Source organism: Eriocheir sinensis, chromosome 20, assembly GCF_024679095.1.
Source record: "Eriocheir sinensis breed Jianghai 21 chromosome 20, ASM2467909v1, whole genome shotgun sequence".
NCBI classification, from domain to species: Eukaryota; Metazoa; Arthropoda; class Malacostraca; order Decapoda; family Varunidae; genus Eriocheir; species Eriocheir sinensis.
This window is the reverse complement of record NC_066528.1, coordinates 17,950,790-17,959,172: the sequence shown is the minus strand read 5'-3', so window position 1 is coordinate 17,959,172 and position 8,383 is coordinate 17,950,790. Positions and strand designations below refer to the sequence as shown.

The following is an 8,383-nucleotide window of genomic DNA, read 5'->3' as shown; positions in this document are numbered from 1 at the left end:
CTCCCCACGCACTCTCTCGCCCCGCTTTACAATGTGTGGCTCAGGTAGAGTTTACAGCTATTTCCGACGTCCCTGTTCTGGTGCTTCAGGTCTGGTCAGTCTGGTTCTCTCTCTCTCTCTCTCTCTCTCCTAAAAAAGATCAGTACAAGCCGAGAAAAGGTCATATATTTTTTTTTACAGCAAAGGAGACAATTCAAGGGCAAAAAAAAAAAAATGAAACAATAATAAAAAAGGTCCACTATTCACTGCTCCTGAAAAGTGTTCTTGAAGTGACTTGTTGCTCCGTACTTGCGTTTATTGCCTTTGTGGGTATCAGGATTGCCATAATGTTTTAAGAGGAAATTCCATGCGATTTATTTTGTATCTAGATATTGTTGTTTTTCGTATTAGGAGGAACGCGACTATTAAAATTATCGCAACAGAATGCCGCGGAATCTAAATACTATAACTTATTTTCCTAGGCAGTGAATATCATTGTGTGAGCCTTGTGGATATTTTTTTTACAGCAAAGGACAGCACAAGGGCACAAAAAAAGGAAACAATAAAAAAGCCCGCTACTCGCTGCTCCTGTAAAGAATCCAAAGAGGTGGCCGAGAGAGCAGTCAATTACGTGAAGTGTAAATCTTATAAATACGCTCAAATCACAAGGATTGGTGTGTATTCAACTAATATTTATCAGGGCCTTATCCCGTCCGCTGTGATTGGCACGGATTTGGCTTTTACTGGTAGCCTGGTAACATACACTCCCAGGTCTTTCTCTGCCTCTGTGGTGGATAGTGGAGTGTTTCCCATGTGGTATTGGTGTGATGGATATCCCTTCACTGGTAGCCTGGTAACATACACTCCCAGGTCTTTCTCTGCCTCTGTGGTGGATAGTGGAGTGTTTCCCATGTGGTATTGGTGTGATGGATATCCCTTCACTGGTAGCCTGGTAACATACACTCCCAGGTCTTTCTCTGCCTCTGTGGTGGATAGTGGAGTGTTTCCCATGTGGTATTGGTGTGATGGATATCCCTTCACTGGTAGCCTGGTAACATACACTCCCAGGTCTTTCTCTGCCTCTGTGGTGGATAGTGGAGTGTTTCCCATGTGGTATTGGTGTGCTGGATATCCCTTCACTGGTAGCCTGGTAACATACACTCCCACGTCTTTCTCTGCCTCTGTGGTGGATAGTGGAGTGTTTCCCATGTGGTATTGGTGTGCTGGATATCCCTTCACCGGTAGCCTGGTAACATAAAATTCCAGGTCTTTCTCTGCCTCTGTGGTGGATAGTGGAGTGTTTCCCATGTGGTGTTGGTGTGCTGGATATCCCTTCACTGGTAGCCTGGTAACATACACTCCCAGGTCTTTCTCTGCCTCTGTGGTGGATAGTGGAGTGTTTCCCATGTGGTATTGGTGTGATGGATATCCCTTCACTGGTAGCCTGGTAACATACACTCCCAGGTCTTTCTCTGCCTCTGTGGTGGATAGTGGAGTGTTTCCCATGTGGTATTGGTGTGCTGGATATCCCCTCCCAAGGTGCAGGACTTTACATTTTTCTTCATTGAATTGTAGCAGCCACTTTTCGTTCCACTCCTGTAGCTTGGTGAGGTCTGCTTGTAGGAAATCCGCAGTCTGGGCCTTAATATAAATACATTATCAAAGTGTCTCCAAACACACTCGGGCCGTGCGAATCAGTTTAACAAGAGCTATGGCGGGATTTGTTCTGAATTGGTCTGCCTGACGCCCGAAGTAAATCACTGGGGTGGCGACCGGGGGAGCACACGGCCCAGGCGAGGGAGTGACGTACGAGACGCCGGCACCGCGGACTCTAGCGGGCTTGCAAAAGTGTGCCGCGCCGCTGAGCCAAGCCGGGGAGTGAAATACACCAGCCATGGACTGGAGGCGCAGTGTGTATATACGGAGACAAATAGATAGATAGAAAAATAAATAAACAGAGATGGATAGAGATGCAGATATATAGATAGAAAAACAGATAAACAGAGATAGATAGATAAATAGACAGAGAGGCAGATATATAGGTAGAAAAATAGATAAATAGATAGATAGATTGATGGATAGATAGACAGAGAGGCAGATATACAGATAGAAAAATAGATAAACAGAAATAGATAGATAGATAGACAGAGAGGCAGATAGATAGATAGAAAAATGGATAAACAGATAGATAGATAGACACAAAGATAGATAGGTAGATAGATAGATTGACACAGAGATAGATAGATCGATAGACAGACAGATAGATAGTTAGACAGATAGATAGATATTGAGAGTGCATTTGGGCTGGAGAATTTTCTGAAGATATATTTCGTTAAAAGTGACATCATGCTCAACGTTGCAAATTTTCAGGAAAGTATGGAACGCTGGTCTTGCTATCATTTTTAACTATATTTATATCTATACCTTTCTATATCTATCTATCTGTCTATCTGTGTATGCATGTCCACCCTAGGAGTGCAGTATTTCACTCCTCCGACTCGGCTCAATGCATAAAGCCATTTGACACGCTCGCTAAAGTCTACGGTGGCGGCCTCTCGTATTTCACTACCCCGCCGGGCCGCATATTCCCCAACTCTCTACGGGTATATGGTTCCTGAGTTAAGACGCTCGATTGTACCTTCAAAACTAACCACGGGGTGTTCTGTAAAATATTATCATTGTAATTCACACTCAAAATTACCTGATTAGACCTCAACTGAACCTAATCTAACCTAACCTAACCTAACTTATCCTAACCTAACTTAATCTAACCCTAGCCTAACCTAATCTAACCCAACTTAATCTAACCCTAACTGAACCTAACCTAACCTAACTAACCTAACCTAACTTAATCTAACCCTTGCCTAACCTAATCTAACCCTAACTGAACCTAACCTAACCTAACTAACCTAACCTAACTTAATCTAACCCTAACCTAACCTAATTTAACCTAACTTAATCTAACCCTAACTTAACCTAACCTAACTTCTTAATCAGACGTCAACCACTCTAGTCTGGTGCTCATCCATCGAAAGTTTTAGCTAAATTGACCTCTCTTTCGCCCACTTCTCTGTACCCTTTTTAGGAGCAGTGGGTAGCGGGCTTTACTTTTCATTATTTTTTTTATTTATGCCCTTGAACTGTCTCCTTTGCTGTTAAAAAAAAATTCCCTCAGCCTGGCAGTGTTTGGAGGGACTGAGATAAAATATTTGCATTAGGCCCTGAAAATGTGGGAAACAATGGCCTACTTACCAATCCCGGGGCTTTAGACGTGTTTATAAGATTTACGCGGAAAATCTTGGGTGAATACGGAATTCTCGTTGCCTTTTTTCGCCTGATTTTCGCTTTTTTTCACATATAAGCCGATATTATACATGTTTCTTGTTTTTCTCATTTCTTTTCCATTTTTCTGCATTTTTTCATATTTTTCTTCACATTTTTCTCATTTTTTTCCATTTTCCTGCGTTTTTTCATATTTTTCTTCACATTTTTCGCATTTCTTTTCCATTTTTCCTGCATTTGTTCATATTTTTCTTTACATTTTTCTCATTTTTTACTTTTTTGCATTTTTTTATATTTTTCTTCACATTTTTCTCATTTCTTTTTCATTTTCCTGCATTTTTTCATATTTTTCTTCACATTTTTCTCATTTCTTTTTCATTTTCCTGCGTTTTTTCATATTTTTCTCCACATTTTTCTCATTTTCATTTTCCTGCATTTTTTCATATTTTTCTTCACATTTTTCTCACTTCTTTTTCATTTTCCTGCGTTTTTTCATATTTTTCTTCATATTTTTCTCATTTCTATTTCATTTTTCCTGCATTTTTTCATATTTTTCTTTACATTTTTTTCATTTTTTACTTTTTTGCATTTTTTTAATATTTTTCTTCACATTTTTCTCATTTTTTTCCATTTTCCTGCATTTCTTCATATTTTTCCAGTTATATAATTTTTTCTTTACATTTTCCGGCATTTATTTTCCACATTCCTGATTATATTTACATTTTCCTATTTATTGTACCTTCATTTCCTCACATTTTCTCGCATTTCCTTCCATTTTCCCACATTTTCTCGCATTTCCTTCCATTTTCCGACATTTTCTCGCATTTCCTTCCATTTTCCCACATTTTCTCGCATTTCCTTCCATTTTCCCACATTTTCTCGCATTAATTTCCATTCTCCCAAATTTCTTCACATTATTTCCCTCCTCCTAAAACAAGTGATATATACAGGATCCAACTCCCCTTCGCGTGGCATTAAGGAGACGCTCGCATGCTCTCCAACCCCACGTCCTTCCTCCCTCCTTCTTACGCGGCAATATTCTTCCATTTATATTTTTAACGGCACTATCTCCTCTCTCGTTCTTTTCCCTCGCACGCATCCGCTCTCCTTCCCTTTCCCTCGCTTGCTTCTTTCTTCTTCTTCGCTTCTATCAATCTGTCTATCTGTCTATCTATTTCTCTCTCATTTCTTCCTTCCCTCGATCATTTTTCCCTTCACCTTCCCTCCTTCCTTCCTTCCTTCTCACCTCTCCAAATCTTTCTTTACATCGGTTTTTCCCGCCTGGTTTTCCTCCTCCTCCTCCTCCTCTTCTTCCTCCTCGTCTTCCTCTTCTTTTTCCATCATTCTCTCTCTCTCTCTCTCTCTCTCTCTCTCTCTCTCTCTCTCTCTCTCTCTCTTGTCGACTTTCTTTATTTTTCTTCCTCACTCCCTCCTTTCTTTATTTTTTCTTTCTTTCTTTCGTTCAGGTTCGTTGTTTTCTTTCTCGCCTTTTAATATTTTCTTTGTTTTATCTTCTTTTTTTTATATTGTTTTATTTATCTTCGTTTCCCCTCTCTCTCTCTCTCTCTCTCTCTCTTTATCTTCTTCATTTCCTCCCTTCTCTCTTTTTTTCTTTATTTCGTTCCCTTTTCTTTCTTTTCTCACATCTTTTCTTTTTTTCTTTATTGTTTGATTTTTCTTCATTCCCTCTCTTCTCTATTCTTTATTTTCTTCACTCCCTTCTTTTTTCCTTTCTTTCGTCCCTGTTCATTCTTTTCCCTCACCTTCTATTATGTCCTTTGCTTATTATCTTATTTATATTATCTTTTATCTTTCTCTGTATTACTTCATTTCTCTCTTCTAGTTTCTCTTCTTTGCCTTCCTTATCTGATATCTCTTAGTTCTATCTTTTTCATCTCCTTTCTTCTCATTTTTTCCCTTCTTTTATATCCTCAATTCCCTTCCTTTACCTCACCTTCCCTCTTTCCCACATTCTCCAAAATTTTCACATCCTTGTTAAATTACAGGTTCAAGAGTTATTTTTTTTCTGGCAACATTTCTTCCCGTTTTCCTTCGTCATTCTCGCCACACCTTCTATTATGTTCTTTTTTATTATCTTATTCATATTTTCTTTTATCTTTCCTTGCTTTATTTTATTTCTCTTCTTTGCCTTCCTTATTTGATATCTCTTAGTTCTATCTTTTTCATCTCGTTTCTTCTCATTTTTTCCCTTCCTTTATATCCCTCTTTCCCACATTCTCCAAAATTTTCACATCCTTGTTAAATTTCCAGGTTCAAGATTTTGTTTTTTTTGGCAACATTTCTTCCCGTTTTCCTTCGTCACTCTCACCCCCCGCTTGCTTCCTCTTCCTCCCTCCCGTGAATTGTCTCCCCTGAACTTTCCTTTCCCTTTTTCATTCATTTCTGAGGCCGAGCATTCCGGGTGCCGTGGGGGGAAGGGAGGGAGAGGGAGGCCGTGGCAACATTCCTTTTCTGGGCGTGCCGTGGTTAAGGGAGGAAAAGGCGCGTGAGGGGAAGAATAGGAGAGGAAAGAACCGTTGAAAAGTGTGAGGGAAATTATATCTCTTCCTTCTTTTCTTTCTTATCTTTTACTTTTTTTTTTTTTTTTCTTTTCTCTGCGTGAGGGAGGGAAGAATGGGAAAGTACCGTGGAAGAGTGTTAGGGAAATTCTCTCTCTCTCTCTCTCTCTCTCTCTCTCTCTCTCTCTCTCTCTCTCTCTCTCGTTCTTTCTTTTCTTTCTTTTCTTCTTTATCTTCTCTCTCTCTCTTCTCTCGGCCGTGGTTAGGAAAAGAACCGCTTGAGGAAAGGAAGGGTAGGAAAAGAAATTAGAAGTGTTTGGGAAATAATCTCGTTATTTCTCTATCGTTCTTCTCTCTCTCTCTCTCTCTCTCTCTCTCTCTCTCTCTCTCTCTCTCTCACACATGATATCTTTTGTAAAATCGTACACATCTGAATGTGAATCTACTTTCCATAATGCATTGAAGTGGACTCCGCTACAAAATTTGAGATACACGTGTGAGAGAGGGAGAGGGAGGGAGAGAGAGAGAGATGGAAAAGAAAGAGAAAAGAGGGAGGTAAACAGAGAGAGAAAAAGAAACGATGACAGAAATGGAAGGAAACAGAAAGAATGCAAAGAAAGTGATGGAAGTGGCGTGGATGAGGAGGGAAAAAGAGGAGGAGGAGGAGGAGGAGGAGGAGGAGGAGGAGGAATAAGGGAAGGAAGGAAAGAAGGAAGGAGGACAGGCAATGAAGATGAACGTTGAAGGGAAGGAGAAAACACGAGTCTGGGAAAAAAAAATTGAGAAAAAAATGGAGGCGAGAAAATAAGGGAAGAAGGAGAGAGAGAGAGAGAGAGAGAGAGAGAGAGAGAGAGAGAGAGAGAGAGAAGAGAAGAGAAGAGAAGAGAAGAGGAAAGAAATGAAAGAGAAAAGTCAAGAAAATAAGAGATAGAGAAAAAAAGAGAAAAAAGTGAATAAAGAAAAGAGAGAGAGAGAGAGAGAGAGAGAGAGAGAGAGAGAGAGAGAGAGAGAGAGGATAAGAAGTTGACAAGTGGTAAAGCGAGTGTCAAAAGTTAGACGGGACTGACAGAAGAAAATTAAACTGTCTGTGAGGAAAATCTTGGAGACGGGAAGAAGGAAAAAGGACAGTAAAAAAAAAAAAAAAACAAGAAAAAAACAAGAAAAAAAAACACCATAAATAAGTCTCACGCTCCATCTCACACAGGTAAACGTAAAGGTGTTCTCCTCTTAATCAAACACCTGAGTATCTAATTGCAAAGGTAATTCACTGTTTCACTTCATAGCATTCACTTCATTAATTAGCGAGTAAAAAAAAATGAGCTTGCAAGGGTCGGAAAGGACGCTCTAATGAACCCTTTTGCTACTTTTTTATGCATTGCGAAACTCCTCTGGTAATATGCAGGGAAGAGAGGAGGGAAAGACTGCACTGGCTGGGGGCTGTTTGGTTTGGCTGTCACGCGAAAGCCCTATTATTTTCGTCGCTCCCAGTGGACTCCCTTTGAGCCTCCTGAGGTCTATTGCGAGGTGATGAAATTGAGGCCTAACTGGTATATATATAATCGCTTGCAACGTTTCATCTTCCTCGTGGTATATAGAGGAACGTTTTCTTAGCCTTGAATTGAAGTATATCGCTGTTTGTTATGTCTTTTGCGAGGTGATGAAATTAAGGCCGAACTGGTATATATATAATCGCTTGCAACGTTTCATCTTCCTCGTGGTATATTGAGGAACGTTTTCTTAGCCTTGAATTGAAGTATATTGTGCGTTGTTATGTCTGGTGGAAGGTGATGAACTTGGGCGATTAAATGTCTTATAGTGAAATGTCTTAGTGCTTAACCAATCCACTGACGGTCGACTAGCTTGAGAAATATAATCGCTTGCAACGTTTCATCTTCCTCATGAAATTGAGGCCGATCTGGTATATATATAATCCCTTGAATTAACAGCAGTGGATGAACTTGGGCGATTAAATGTCTTATAGTGAAATGTCTTAGTGCTTAACCAATCCACTGAGGGTCGACTAGCTTGAGAAACATCCATTACGTGAACCAGACTGACCTTCACGACCTTCCATGAGCCCTTGAACACACAAACAAAGGCTGCTAATCTGGCTCTCGTAGTCTCCATAACAGCAGTGGATGTCGTGTCAAAAAATGCTGCTGGAAATCAATAATATAAATGTGGAGAGAAACAGTCATCATGTGAACAAAATGGAAAATGTGGAACTTATACCACTTTTTCCCTCGTTTTTACATTAATTTTGCAACTGAAGCGCGGGGCAGCCAGTGAGCTTTTGTTTTTCCTCATAATTTTTTCCGTGTTTCTAACCTGCCTCTCGTACTCTCCATAACAGCAGAGGTTGTCGTGTTAAAAAATGCTGCTGGAAATGAAAAATGAAAAATGTGGAGAGAAACAGTCATCATGTGAACAAAACCTTCCATGAGCCCTTGAATACATAAACAAGAGCTGCTGACCTGCCTCTCGTACTCTCCATAACAGCAGTGGTTGTCGTGTTCAAAAAATGCTGCTGGAAATGAAAAAATGAAAAATGTGGAACGTATACCACTTTTTTCCTCGTTTTTACATTAATTTTGCAACTGAAG

The 8,383-nt window shown here is 39.9% G+C and overlaps 1 long non-coding RNA gene across 2 annotated transcripts; it reads left to right on the top strand.

Moving 5' to 3' along the window:
- The first annotated feature begins 696 nt into the window (after positions 1-696).
- Positions 697-1,426, top strand: LOC127001405 (uncharacterized). 2 transcript variants are annotated; one of them, XR_007755253.1, is made up of 2 exons: positions 697-1,047; positions 1,246-1,426. It is a non-coding gene; the product is annotated as an uncharacterized LOC127001405 (long non-coding RNA). The 2 variants fall into 2 exon arrangements; XR_007755252.1 differs by having other exon boundaries at positions 697-1,146.
- Positions 1,427-8,383: the final 6,957 nt, after the last annotated feature.